This window comes from Protopterus annectens, chromosome 1.part0, assembly GCF_019279795.1.
Source record: "Protopterus annectens isolate FY-2018-M chromosome 1.part0, PAN1.0, whole genome shotgun sequence".
Lineage (NCBI taxonomy): Eukaryota > Metazoa > Chordata > Ceratodontiformes > Protopteridae > Protopterus > Protopterus annectens.
The window spans coordinates 504,208,369-504,223,586 of NC_056725.1; the positions used below are offsets into that span (position 1 = coordinate 504,208,369).

The 15,218-nt window shown below is 44.1% G+C and overlaps 1 protein-coding gene across 2 annotated transcripts in view; it reads right to left on the reverse strand.

Annotated features, from left to right (window-relative positions):
* NFKBIE (NFKB inhibitor epsilon) overlaps positions 1 to 15,218 on the reverse strand; it is a 488,349-nt gene that overhangs the window by 295,743 nt on the left and 177,388 nt on the right. The window lies entirely within an intron of this gene.

Below are 15,218 nucleotides of genomic sequence, written 5' to 3' on the forward strand. Positions count from 1 at the left end.
CATCCTTACTGGTGAGGTCAGGTCACAAAGCGATTTCCCATGAAATAAAAAAACAACCCAGAAAACCAAACTAAGCTTGTAACCAGTAGGAACTATTCTAAAACTAACTACATACTATTAAGTGATAGTTTGTCAACATTCATGGCTCCCCTAAACCCGAACACAGCTGCCTATGCAGAATTATTCATAGAAACCCTGTACAAACATAAAAATGGCTGCACTGAGGCTGCTGTACCTGTCAGAAGTAAGCCCATATTCAACACTAAAAACAAATCCCACTGGTGGAATACATACCTTAACTGGGTATATAACAAAATAAAAAAAGTCATGGCCAAAATCAGAAGGAGCAATTCTCAGACAAGAACTCTCTGATTCAACTAAACAAGAAACTAAGAGGTTTAATAAAGGCCAGTACTTGCGTATTACCGCAACCAGATTTTAGTGATAATACCACTTGCTTCCAGATAGTGAAAGCTGACCATTAGTGTTGTAGCAATGTCAGGAAATGTCTTTTCTTTCACAGTGAAGGTTTTAAGAAGGGTTGGCAAGAACAACAGAGAAAGTTAGTGTGTCGCTGTGACTGTGTGCACTTTACTGCCAGCATGGGTGGAGCGGTCTCATTTGTGCATCAACGGTGCTTACAGCCATAGCGACAGTAACTTTTTCCGGTGTTCTTGATAACCCTTCTTAAAACCACCTTCACTGTGAAATAAAAATCAATTTAAACATAACCATTCCTGTGCTGCTAATGTAAAATCACCCTTCCCTCTCTAACTTTGCCTGATTACTGAATTGTTTGTCCCTAAAACACCTTTTAGGTGCAACACTGTGGACAGATAATTAGCAGACATGATGGTGAAATCTTCATGCCCGAGAGGTTTGTTGTGCTGTTTAAAAAGTCAGATTTCATGCGTTGTACATCTCCAATTCTCCTTCCAAACAGCTCATTTGCTGTACTTGTTAAATCAGTTACACATTCCCCTTAATGTTTCATTAAGGACACTGGAAATATCTGAACAGAAAGGTCAATGTGCCTAACAAAGGTCGTGGTTGATTGAAATAGTTGTCATCTCTGAATGATGAAATGCAACGGTTCACATACATAATTCGCAGGTCTTTCTGAAAGTAATCCACAGTTTTTACTGTGCAATAAGGACTTTCAATAACACCGTACAGTGTTACATGGCCTCCTTTGACTTGAAGTATGCTATTTTCGCAACCACGAAAATCTGGTTGCGATAATATGCAAGTACCTAAAGCCCAATTACAGGATCAGAATAGCTTCCCAAGCTAGACAATAAAAAGAAAAAAAATTAGTAAAGCTAGGCTTCCAACTGTGTGATACCTTAAACCTCTTGCATCAGAGGCCTCACGAGATAAATGCAAATCACCCTTTAAGGATATCAGGCGTTTCAGCTAAATGGCAATTCTGAATGTCCATGACTTTTTTACTTTCATTTTTAAGTCTATTTATAGACAGTTTCGGGCCATTAAAGCCAAACCCCTCTAGCTGTGGACGTGCATGTTTCTGCCTTCTTATGACATCATCAGCACAGCTTAAGAGGAATGTTTGACCTTTGGAAACACAGGGTTGTCATACCCAGCTGATATCCATAAACATTAGGGCGTCTACAAAATATCCCAACTAACAAACTAAAACAAAGAGTAAAAAGGTCACACAGATAACCAACTGGTTAAAAAACACAAAGAAAAATCTAGCAAAGCTAGACTTCCAACTGTGTGAAACCTTAAACCTCGACCTTTTTACTCTTTGTTTTAGTTTGTTAGTCTTAGGCTCTTAAGGTTGCTATTCTAGAGAGCCTAAGCAGTCCCCCCCCCCCCAAGATGGATGAGCTGGTAACAGCCTTTCCAGTGCCAGTGCTGTTAGTTAAACCCACGGTACCTGGGGCACAGTAACAGCTTCATCCCTCTACGCCACAAGGCCAAACAAAACTTAAGAATTCTTGCCATGATATGTAAACAACAAACCAAGATTACAGCTCAAGACGATTTTGTACACTTGACCAAGTACAGCAGTCTGCAGTGTCACTCAGCAATCAATCCAAGTTTATGTCCCAATTCTAAGATACAGAAATTTAGCATAAGCACATATAAGACAATCTCTTTTATGGCTGAGTTACCATGATTAGTTTAAAGATGGGGACAATTCCATCCCAAAAGTCTTCATCATTTAAACATTTACGTTCTGGTGCAGCGGTTGCGTTGTCGCCTCACAGCAAGAGGTTCTCCCGTTCAATTCTCGGCTGGAGCATCTTCTGTGTGGAGTCTGCATGTCCTCTCCGCGGTCAAGTGACGTTCGAAAGACATGTGTGAATGGGCATGCCTTCATTGAAGGTTGGGCGTCAGGCTGGCACCTCGGCACAGTAAAAATCTACTGCCAATCATTAGCAGACCGGAGTTCCACTGTGGCGACCCCAAACAGGGAAAAGCCGAAAGAAAAACAACAACTTTCAGGTTGTTTATATTCAAACAGGAACATCAACTGGGTAATTCCTTTTCCATAACTAATTTATTTTCATTCAGACTGCCTGAGCCAATAATTTGATACTGAAACAATAAATGTACAGCCACTACTTTACATATATTAATTCATTTTCTGGCATACCCATTTGTCACAGGGAAGTCAAAGTGTATGCTTATCTCAGCACACAATCTGCAGACACTAATCTTGAATGCGGCACTAGCCCAGTTCATAATACGCAGGCAGACGCGTACGCACACAGACACACACCTCCAGACAATCTGGGGAAACATGGACTCTCCAGCAGTACAATTAAATGCAGTTCTGGAGAAAGCATAATGATGGGGTTTAGGTAACCAAATGTCTTCTTTAGTTAAATGCTTGACAGCAATCCCCCAAAATATCCTAGAGGCCAACACACCAAAAAACAAAAAAATTAAAAATCCACTTATGATATGCCCATTTTAGTTTTGGTGGAAATTTATTTTCACTACAGAAAATAAAGGCACGGAGAGTAAATAAACATCTTTACATCACTAAATGAACCAATAAAAGATAAACATTTCAGGACTAGAAAATGCAGTTAAATTTTAGTTTTACAGTTCTCAAGTTATCCTTAAGTCAACATAAAACTTGTACCTAGAAATCTAAACTTCTCAACCACAGAAATATCACACCCAAGGAAAGAGGCAAGTCCGGACGAATACCAGAGTAAATGACAACTAGTAAGAGACAGCCCAAGTTTCTTTCACTATCTGAATTTGAAGGAAACATTGCTCCCACCTCCCAGGAGACTAGCACATGGATTATGTACCAGGTCTCAAATGACTTGTTCGGACTTATACTCGGCATTAAATGTACTTTCTCACTCATCATTTTCATTACAAACACAGAGCTCATCTTTCCTCTGTTCAACAATGCTGTCAAGAGTGCGAGATGATGTCCTTACATTCACCACTGCAGTATTCCTTACAAATGGGATTTCCTGCAGTGAAGCCCACTGTCTGGCCAATTTACCAAAGTCTACGACCGCTTTAAGGTACATTGAACGTCACCTGCAAACTCCTTGCATGGTGTAGGGCATAAAGCTGACATTCAGACGTACCATCCCCAGAAAGTACGTTCCATCCCCAGAAAGTACAGTTGTGTACATTTACCATAAATGTAGATGTTGAGTGCATTCAATGTTACAGTCATCACATTTGGGTTATCTGCCTGCAGGTAACCCTCAGTCGGCCCGAATACCAGAGTCTTGGGATTTCTGCGTCGGATGCAGTCTCCTCTTCCATGACATCAGGGGTATAAAACATGCAGCCGATGCAATTACATCAGTTTTTCTTGCCCCAGATGTCAGAAGCCCCCAAAATAGGAAGCAATTACATGGTGTGGAACACCTCCAGTAAAAAGTAAATACCAGTGCCATAAGATATGGCCAAAAAAAAGAGGACAGGAAGGAAGTACAGAGAAATCAGGGGGCTGGAGGGAGGGGAACCAGGACTGCAACAGTGAATCTACATTTATGGTAAGTGTACACAATTGTACTATGTTCTTCATGTTTCACTGTTGCAGTCATCACATTTGGGTCGATTCCCAAAGCTGAGGAAGGGTGGAGGTAGTCAAGAAGTATTCGGGCTAGTTAGCAAGCCTTGTAAGACTGCTGTAGCAAATCCAGCTCTGGATTTAGAAGAAACAGGCAAGTGATAATGCTTGGTGAAGGTGTGTAATGAACTCCAGGTTTCAGCTTCCAGGATGTCCCTGGTAGCGACTCCCCTGGGAAATGCTGTAGAGGTTACTGTAGCCCTAGTGGAATGGGTTCTGATCCCCTGTGAGGTAGGTTTTCCATGGTGATTATAGCATAAATGGATGCAGTGTGCTATCCATTTGGAGGTGGTTTGCTTTGAAATGGCCTTGCCCTCTGCCCCTGTAGCAAAGCTGACTAGCAGCTGGTCAGATTTTCTGAAATGTTTAGTCCTGTCAAGGTAGAACCCAAGCTGTCTGTGCAGGTCCAAGGAGTGCAGGATCCTTCCCCCCCCCCTTTATTCAGAGAATTAGGAAAAAAAAGGTAAGTAAATGGATTGAATGGTTTAAAGCCATACTGGATACCACCTTGGGCATAAATGATGGGTTAGTCCTGAGGGAAACCCTGTCTGCATGGAAGATAATAAAGGGTTCCACACCCATAAGGGCATGTAACTCAGACAGTCCTCTAGCTGAAGTGATGGCTAGAAGTAAGGCTGTTTTCCAAGAGAGGAATTTTATCTCTGCTGTAGCAGTAGGCTCAAAAGGGAGAAGCGTGAGCTTTTCTAGTACAAAGTTAAGGTCCCAGGTAGGAGTAGGAGCTCTCCTCGGGGGGTCTTAAATTGTTAGCTCCTCTCAGGAACTGTTTTACCAGAGGGTGAGAGAAGAGGGGTGGTTCAGTATTGTAATGAGCTGAGATGGCACAGGTATGAATCTTAATTGATGAGAAGGATATGCCTATGTGGAGCAGCTCTGCTAGATAATCTAGGATTTGAGGTAAAGAGGGCACGGCTGTGTCCTTTCCCTGAGAGTGGCTCCAAGAACAATATCTTTTCCACTTTTCAGAATAGGATTTCCTAGTACTAGGTCTCCTGGCCTCAAGGATGACATCCAGCACCTGTTTGAGGAGGGTTGCTGGTGATGTATTCAGGGAATAAACCAGGCTGCTAGGTTCAGGGTTTGCAGCTGGGGATGCAAAATCTGTCCCTCCTGCTGGGACAGCAGAGGGGGAGTCTGATGCAGGTGCCAGGGTGGCACTGCTGTCAGAATGCATAAAAGTGGGTACCAGTGCTGGCGTGGCCAGTCTGGTGCAATAAGGATTGTAGTTGGCCTGTCCCGTTTGATCTTGAGTAGTACTTTCAAGAGCAGGGGCAGAGGGGGAAAGGCATAGATTGAGAGATTTTCCCATGTAAAGGATAGGGCATCCACTTTCCATGCTTAGCTGTGGGGAGTTCTGGTGCAAAATTTGCTCAATTGAAGGTTTAGGGGGGAAGCAAAGAGGTCCACCTCTGGTGTCCCCCACCTGTGGATTAGAAGTTTGAATGAGTTGGGTTCCAGTTTCCACTCGTGTGAGTCCATTAGGTTTCTGCTCAAGTAGTCTGCCAGTAAGTTTTGTTTGCCTGGCAGGAATTGAGCTTCCAGGTGCACTTGGTTGCTCAAGGCTGTGTTCCACAGAGCCATGGCTAACCTGCAGAGTGGGTAGGAATGAGATCCCGCCCTGCTTGTTTATGTACCACATAACTGTGGTGTTGTCTGTCTTTATCAAGAGTTGCCCTGGAAGAATAAGGTATTTGAAGGCTGTCAGTGCATTCTGTACAGCTAACATTTTTTTTTTTTGATAGATATGCAGGCGCATTTGTCCTGGGCTCCATTTGCCTTGAATGCATCTGACTGCCACGTGAGCCCCCATGCATAGTCTGATGCTTCTGTTGTCAGGGTTTAGACGGCGGGGGGGGGGGGGGATGAAAGAAAGGGAGTCCCTTGTTGTGGTTGCAGGTCTCTGCCCACCAAAGGCACTTTGTCCTTAGGCAAGGAATGATGGCAATCACTGTTTCTAAGTCCTGAGAATGTTGACACCACTGAAGTTTCTTCTTTTGCAGTCTTGCATATGGAATTAGGAGAATGCGTGAAGCCATGAACCCTAGGGCTTGCAGTATTTTTCTTGCAGATAGCTGGATTTGGGTGGCCAGTAGGTTGAAGTAATTTGTCAAAAAAAAACTGCTTTTCTGAAGTGAGGAATGCCATCTGGGAAGTTGTGTTCAAGCTTGCTCTCAGGAATACAATTTTTGGCTGGGTACCAGACGAGACTTCTTTTTGTTGATGGTATACCCCAGAGAAGTTGGATGTCTCTTTACAAATGCCAGGTGCTGAAGCAGCGATTCCTGACTGTCTGCATCATGCAATTGTCCAAGAACGGGTAAATTTGAATGATCCTCTGCCTGCAGTATGCAATGGCTGGAGCCATGCACTTTGTGAATACCCTGGGCGCAGTAGATAAGCCAAAGGGAAGTGCAGAGAACCGATAGTGCATAGAGCCTGCCCTGAAACGTAGATATTTCCTGCAAGATTCCCTTATGGGGATGTGTAGATAAGCTTCTTTTAAGTCTAGGGTGACCAGCCAGGAGTCCTTGGGTAGCATAGGAAGCAGCTGTTGGAGTATAAGCATTTTGAATGTTGGTACCACCAGGAAGGTGTTGAGAATCGACAGATCCAGAATAGGGCTCCAAGAGTTCTCTTTTCTGGGCACCAGAAACAATCTGGAGTAGAAACCCTGTCCCCTTTACACTGTTGAACAGGTTGAACAGCCCTGACACTGAGAAGAGAAAGTACTTGCTTTTGGGCCTCTGCCCACTGGTTTGGAGGAAGGTCTGGCAATCCGCTTGGGGTTGGCAGTGAGTGGAAGTAGACTCTATATCCCTGGGATACAATGTTTAAGACCCATCAGTCCTGGGTAATGTATTCCTAGTTTTTTTGCATGCAGGCCGTGTTTTCCTCCTAGGGGTGCAAGTACTTGGGCCTGGCTGGGAAGGATGGAGGACAAGTCATTGTGAACTTTTTCCATTAGAGGGTGGTTTACCGATCCCTGTTTTTGAGGTGGGAGCACTCCATTGTTTAGATCTGTGCATACCCTGAGACTGTAGTCTTTGTGGTCTGTTGTCCCTGGATTTGGACTGAGAAGGCGTGGGAGGGACTGGAAAGGACCAGTTTTTTGAAGGCCAATGCCTACTGAATCTAGGTGGCTGTACTTGTAAGAAATCTTTAACAGTTTGCATAGATTTAGCTTTTTCCTCCATCTTTTTAAGAACTACTACTGCTTTTGTGCCAAACATTCTTGGTTTAAAGGAGCATCTAGTAATTTTGCTTTGACATGGTCTGGCAAGATTTGTTCCTTCAGCCAAGCATGCCTTCTCAGAAGAGACCCAGTGACAGCAGCCCTGCAAGATGCTTCTAAGGCATCAAAACCACATTGCAAAGTATATTTACTAACTTGGTTTGCAAACTGCATTAACTCTTGTAAATCTTTATTTTCTGCACAATCAGGAAACAACAACATTTTTTGTTTAATTTGTTCCATAATATACTGCTGGTACTTCAACATGTGAAACTGGCAATTTAAAGCCCTGATGGCAAGAGTTGCAGAGGAATATACCTTCTTACCCCATCTGTCTAAAGCCCTAGAATCCCTGTCCGAAGGGGTAGGGTTTTTGGCTGTAGTAGCCTTAATATCTTTAGATCCCTGAGAAATGGTCTCTGGATCCGCAGTAGGATTTTTAAATATAAATTTGAGAGAGTCAGGTACTCCGTAGTACCCGTCAGGCAAGTAAAGTATCAGGGTAAGACAGATTCAATGAACACATCATCTGCAATTTCCAGGACAGGGGGTATAGGTAGAGGCCTGTGCTGAGGAAAGTCTAAAAATTCCCCGAGTCTCTTTTTGGACTGAGGGTAGTCTTGGCATTCCCAGCGGAAATGCTCTCTTAGGGTATGTAAGGTTTCACTGAAAGAAAAATCTTCTGGAGGGGAGGCAGAGGAATGGAATCTTTTGCATCTGAATCCTCATAGGTGGATAGGGGTATGTCCTGGTAATCAGAGGGCAGAGTCATCAGATTCATGGTCTGTAGAATCAGAAGGAAAATCAATTCTTTGTCTTTTTAATCAGGGGAAGCCAGCCTTCCCCCTCTAAGTAATAAGGTCTTCGCCATTCTAAGCATTTGTTTCGGAGGCATGGGAGCTTGAGAATACGCTTTGGTCGTCAGTTTCCTAGGTGTAGTGCGAACTCTGGGCCTGAGAAAGTCAGTAGTTTTAGTCAAAAACGAAGTAGTCTGTTTAATACGAACATCAGAAGGTCTGAATACAAAATCAGAAGCCGGTGCCTGCACAGCGGCTCCGGACCCATCCAAGGTAGAGACATCCACAGGTTCCATAGTCAAAGAAGCATCTCGCAGCATACCAGACCCCGAATGGATCTCAGTAGAGGCCTGAAAATATGTAGAAGTGGGTATCGGGGCTGTGAAAGCACCTCACCGAGTACAGGCGGACTGGCGACTAGCTTAAAGGAAGCGTCGTCTGCAGTTTTGGAGCTATGCGGTCTGTCGCTGTCTTTATCCTTACGTTTTTTCAAAAGATCGGTAGTCAGATAGCTTAAAGCCATTTCGGAATACAGAGAATGACAGCGAAAGAATTTAGCGACAAGGATAGCCTGACGACAAATAGTTCAGGTGTTGAACAAGGCACAAAACCAATAGCGAGGAACGTTGTGGTCTAGGCCTAAACAGGTGACGCAGTAAGAATGAAAATCTCTGTGAGGTATTTGCTTTCCACAGGCAAGACAACGGTTAACTTTTTCTGACATCAGTTAGAGCAAGCAAAAAGGATGCCCAACGGGGTACTTAGCTTTAGAAGACTTCAGGTTTGAAACACGAAAAACGAAAATGTTCAGGTAGTGGCCAACTGGCACTTGTGAAGACTGCAACAGCGAAACATGAAGAACATAGTTTCTGCTGCTAGTCCGAATGCTGTTTTAACCATAGGTCTGTTACCTCCGTCCATTTTTTTTCTCGTTTGTCTGTTTGTTGGCTTTCCTGTGCTTACTCCTGTTTGGTGGAGTCCTCGCAGTTGCAGAAAAGTACCCAGTTTGGTTTTTGGCTACATTTTCTGTTTGTTTTCTGCTGTTTGGGGTTAATGTCATCCAGGAAGGGTAAATGCCAGTGTGGGAGACTGATTCCCCATAAAAACCGCCACGATAAGCGTCTTTTTTGCCTAGGTGCTGCTCGCGACCATATGTTTTGTTCAATTTGTCATGCTGTCTCCAAAACTCTTTGTAATAAGCTTTCTTCCCTTTCTTTGTATCTTGAGCACCAGTGTCTTAACCTTCTTGCTGCAGATACTATGGATGGAACTTCCTGCCCCGAGGGTCAACCATCAAGGAAGAAGATGCATAAGGTAAGATCAGAACCTTCCTCTATCCAGCCTCTGCCGGGAGTTTCTCCTGAGGTTATTATGAACCCAGAGGCTCACCCGGCTGTTTTGTCAGATTCTTCTATCGTGTCTGGGTTGGAAGCCAGTGAGGATATGGCAGGCAGCATGTCCAATGAGGCTTTGCAGGCATCAGTTTTGGGTGTTCAGAGGGAAGCACGGTTCATAGGCGTGTACTAGGCTAATGGCTCTGAAGCCTTTATAAGCCTATCCCATAGGATTACCCTGGCATTGTGCCACCCGACCTTAGTTCCCAGTGCCTCTGTCAAGTAGAACCACTGGAGTGATCCCGGGGTGAATTTTCTATTTCCCATCCACTCAAGATTTCTCTTGAAGAGGGACAGTGAGGTGCGTTGACTGTTTGAGGGGTCTTGAGGGGTTCCGCATTTCTCTTTGGGGAAGAGGTTCCTACTGCAGTTGTGAAATGCGGTCCTGAGTCTGGGTCTTCTCAGGTTTCTAGGCTGGATATCCCCTTAAAAAAGGAACAGAAAACTAATGTTTCTTCTGTTCCTAGGGATCCACAAAGTGAATGGCAGACCTTTACTCGGGGGATATTTAAATGCTTTACTGTCGTTGAGGCCTCCTCAACTGGTTTTCGTTCCTGCTCCTCCGAGGTCCTTCTCTTCCCCTAAAAGGCCCAGAGGATTGCATTCTTCGGAGGTGGATTCTGATGATGACTCCCTTTACTTATTCTTCCCAGATTCCTTCTCCTTTAGACTACAGGTCTGATGAGGAGGATTCTCATACTCTAGATAATCCTTCTGAAGAAATTTCCCTTGGGGACATGATCTCTAGGATGATGGAATTTTTTTTAAGTGGGATTGTTCCCAGTTTCAGATATCCATAAGCAGTACTATGAGTTACTGCAGATGGAATCTCCTAAACTTGCAGCCATTTCTCCTGTCTTGCCTGCTTTATTTGATGGTTTTCCACTGCCTATAAAGCCCCAGAGTCTCTGCCCCCTGCTCCCAGAAAGTCTGATAGGCATCCTGAGGATTGTTCCTTTTTATTTAAATGTCCTGCTGCTGACCCCTCTGTGGTGTCTGTAGCCTCTGATAAGCCATCTCAATTGCTTCCTTCATCCAAGTTACTGCCTTCTGACAAGGACAGTAGAACCACGGATAGGCTGGGTAAGAAGGTTTATACTTTGGCTACCCTAGCTTTTAGGGCCATTAATTATCAGACTCATATCTCTAGGTAGGTCTTGGCTCTTCTTTCTCAAACTTGTCAAACTCTCTCTGATATTCCAGACTCTGAGTAAATTTTCTGCTGTCCTTGTTTGGGACTTCCTCTCAGGTAGCTCGTCATTCTATCAAATAGAGTTATGATGCAGCAGATGCCTCTTCTAGTGCTGCTGTTTCTGGTTCAGTTCTGAGGAGATATTCATGGCTTTGACTTCAACCTTTGCCCGATGATATTATGGCTAAGTTGATGGATGCTCCTCTGGATAATACTCTTGTATGGTGAAGCAGCTGTTGGTTTATTTAAGTCTCTTCAGGACAAAGGGAAGGCTTTTACAGGAGATTAAGCACGTCTTGGTTTCTCCTGTGCCTAAATTTCAGCGAAACTACCCTTCTAAGCCAGCCTTTGTTAGCAGTCAGTCTTGCCCTCTTTCTAAAAGTAAAAAGGGTAGTAAACGACTCCTCCTGCTAAGGCCACTCAGACTGTAGGGATTTTTCAGCCTTCCTTTCCTGACAAACCAGGTGCTGTCTGACTATCTACCGGTTGCCAGCCATATTCCTCTTTCTTTTCACCTTTCTCTTCCTGTTTGGCTCTGAATCAACCAGGATTCTTGGGTTCTGTCGGTCATTCGGCAAGGGTACTTCATGGTCTGGATTTCCCTCCCTCCTTTTACGGGCATTCCTCAGCCTCCTTGGGAGCAACTTCCCTTTTTTCCCCCAGAGGCTCTTCGAGACCTCTTGTCTCAGGGTACTATTCAAGAGGTGCCTGTGTCCCAAAGGGGGAAATGATTTTATTAAAGAATGTTTCTAGTGCCCAGAAAAGATGGTACTGAGACCTATTTTAGACCTCTCCCATCTTAACACATTTCTGAAGATGCCTTCCTTTTACATGTTTCCCCATTCAGTTCCTTTTTCCTCTCTTGCTCCTTCAGGCCTTTCCGGTGTTGCTGGACCTCAAGGATGCTTATCTCCATATTCTGAGATTTTTCCTTTCTCTGTTGCTTCCTGGCATTTTCAGTTCTGTGCTTTGCCCTTTGGCCTTTCTACTGCCCCAAGGGTGTTAGCCAAATGCCTCACTCCTGAACGCCTTTTGCAGGCTTCAAGGGACCCAAAGCTATTCTTACTTGGACGACCTGCTGATTCAAGCATCATCTCACAAGGCCATTTTGCAAAATCTTCATTTTATCATTTCGCTTCTTCAAAGCCTGGGATTCACAATAAAGTCATCCCGGATTCCTTCTCAGGATCATGTCTTTCTGGGTTGCAGGTTTCAAATGGTGCCAATGCTGGCATCCCTGCCTCCTCCAAAGGCATTAACTCTCATTTTTTTCTTTTAAACTCTTCTTTCCCTAGCCTCCATTACAGCCAGGGAGTTTCTGAAAGCTCTGGGGTTTATGGCTTCCACTATTCCGAAGCTCCCTCTGGCCAAGCATCACATGAGGAAGTTCCAGTGGTTCCTGAAGTCAGTGTAGCTTCAGCATGCGCATCCTCTAGACTTTCCTTTTCCTCCTCTCCTGCGTCTCAAGAAAGAACTTCTATGATGGGATTCAGCAGTTGTCTCCGAATCCAGGGCTCCCTTTTCAGCCTCCCCTTCCCTCTCAGGATCTGTTCACAGATGCTTCAGATGTGGGTTGGAGAGCAAACGTTTGGCTCAGAGGGTTCAGGGGGTGTAGTCGCCTCATCAGCAGAGCAAGCACATCAGCATCAAAGAGAGGAGGGCTATTATGCTGGCTCTTCAGGCCTTTCATCCTCTCATCTCTCCATGGCCTCTCAAGGTATTCACAGACAATATCACAGTCATGTGGTAGATCAATAAACAGGCGGGTACAAGATCTTACTGTCTTTGCTGGCTGGCACTTCTGGTATGAGATCTGGCTATCCAATATCGGGCAAGTCTTCAGGCAGTTTGCATTCTTTCAGATCAGAACACTGTGGCAGACAATCTGAGCAGGTCTTTCACTCAATCCCAAGAATGGATGCTTCACAGAGATGTGTTTCACAGAGATGTGTTTCTGGACACTGTTCACCAGTGGGCTACTCCTCAAGTAGATCTCTTTGCCTCCCCTCTGAAAAGACAACATCCTCTGTTTTGTGCCAGAGTCCCAGGTCCTCTGGTATGGAAGGTGAACACCCTCTCCTTTTCTTGGAAGGGGATGTTTCTTTATGCATTCCTTCTCTTCCTCTCCTTTCGAGAGTCCTATTAAAGATTCAACAGGAAGCTCCCAAAATCTTGTTGGCGACTCCCTTCTGGCCGCAACAGCACTGGTTCTCTCTACTTCTGCATCTAGCCAGGGGCGGTCATCACAAGTTACCCCAAAGGGTAGATCTCCTCACACAATACAAGGGATCTCTCATCCATTCCCACCTGTCCAGGCTTCAACTGACACTGTGGGTGAAAGGGTTTTGATTCCTCCTAGACACTTTTTTTCTGAGGACGTGCTGAAAGTCCTGCAGGAGGCCAGGATACCTACTACTAGGAAATCCTACTTCTCTAAATGGAAGAGGTTTTGTATTTGGTGTCTTTCTCTTGACTTGGACCCACTTTCTGTGGATGTTCCTTTGGTTCTCTTACTTATGCGAGTTGCTCAATGCTGATTTGCCTGTTCTTCTATTAAGGTCCACATATCAGCTCTTTCTGCTTGTCTGCCTTTAACTCCCCTGTTATCTTCTAGATTTGAGGCTAAGCAATTCTTAAAGGTCTCTTTAATATTAGACCTCCCAGCAAGCCTGTTCCTCCTCCCTGGGATCTTAATTTCGTTCTAGGAAAACTAACTCAGGCTCCTTTTGAGCCTATTTCAGCTTCCTTGCAAAATTGTTCTTGGAAGACGGTTCTTTTGTTAGCTCTTACTTCTGCCTGGTGTCTCAGTTGCAAGTCCTTATGGCTTGTCCACCTTTTTTGTTATTTCATGAGGACAGGGTGTCCTTGCGTACTAATCCTCCTTTCATGCCCAAGGTAGTTAATGAGTTGTTACAGTCTATTCATTTACCTACTTTTTCCCCCCTCTCTGCGATCTGACAGTGGAAAGGGTGCTGGATAGCTTAGATGTGCATAGACGGCTCAGATTTTATTTGGATAAAACTAAAGGTATCAGAAAATCTGACCAGTTATGTGTTTCCTTTTATCCTAGGTCTTTAGGTTTGGCTGTTTCCAAGCAAACTATTTCCGCTTGGATTTCAAAGACTATTTCCTTTTGTTACACTTTTCATGGCGAGAGCCTTCCTTCTTCTGTTAAGGCTCATTCCACTATAGCTGTGGCTTCTTCTGGCGCTTTTTTCATAGGCTTAGATGCGAACTTTATTCTTGAAGCTGCTACCTGGACTTCTGTGCATACCTTTACCGAACATTAATAGTTGGGCAGTACCACCAGGGCTAGAGCTGGTTTTGTTGATGCCATTCTCATGGCTTCTTAGAGGGCTCTGCTGCTGCTGCTTCCTCCTCCCAAGTTCCTTCTTGAGCTTTGGCCTCTCCCATTTGTAATGAATGCTGCAGCGGTGAATGTAAGGACATAGTACAGTTGTGTAAAATCTTACCATAACAGTAGATGCCCTTGCCTTCACCGCTGCAGTATTCACTCCCTCCCTCCCTCCATCACCCTGGTCTTTTTTCCTTCCTGGATGTGCAGGTTCTCCTTGGTTTTCATTGGACTGCTGTTCCTACTGGGGCAATTAGTTCTGAGGATGGTAAGCCTGAACGTCAGCTTTATGCCCTACCCCACACAAGGAGTGTGCAGGTGATGTTCAGCATACCTTAAAGCAACAGTAGACTTTGGTAAACCAGCCAGATGGTGGGCTTCATGGCAGGGAATCCCATTTGTAAGGAATACTGCTGCGGTGAAGGCAAGGACATCTACCATTTTGGCAAGATTTTACACAGTTGTACTTTTCTCCTAAATGGCTCTCTAGCAACAACTATACATGATGCACAATCATCTTTGAACATGTTCACATCACCTTTGCTGTTGGATCCTTCTTACTGTAATATTAAGCCATGAATCTCAAAATTTCCATCAGGAGCCTGTGTAAACATTGCTACTCAAAAATTCGTTATTACTGGGTGAAAACAAGTTAAAATGGTTTAGAATAACCTGATAACTCCAAGGCTTGGGTAGTAAACAATGCTTATTTTGACAAACAGTAGGCTTGCTCTTGGTTTAGCCCTCCTGTCAACCTCTCACAGGATTCCTAGATCTGCCAAACTGAGTTCAGTTAATTTATCAAACTCTAGAATTAAACTCTGATAAAAATTTAGCGATCCTGTCATTTTCCTTCTCATGTTAATCGGCTATGTTGTAGCCAAATAACAGCTCTCCTACCAGAAGGCTTTTTGCTATCCACTGGAAATCACATTTCTTAGGTAAATGACATCAGGTATTTCCCAAATGAGCTTTCAGAGAGTTGATAAAATTCTGTTTAGTACCTCTAACATAACAATAGATGCACCTCTGCCACACTCCCACACCAAACTTCTGTCAACATGCAGTGCCAGTCTGTTATGAAATCCCTGGGGAAGAAGAGTTTAGGTTTACCTTATCTCTCATGTTCATTAATTTTCTGATACTTCT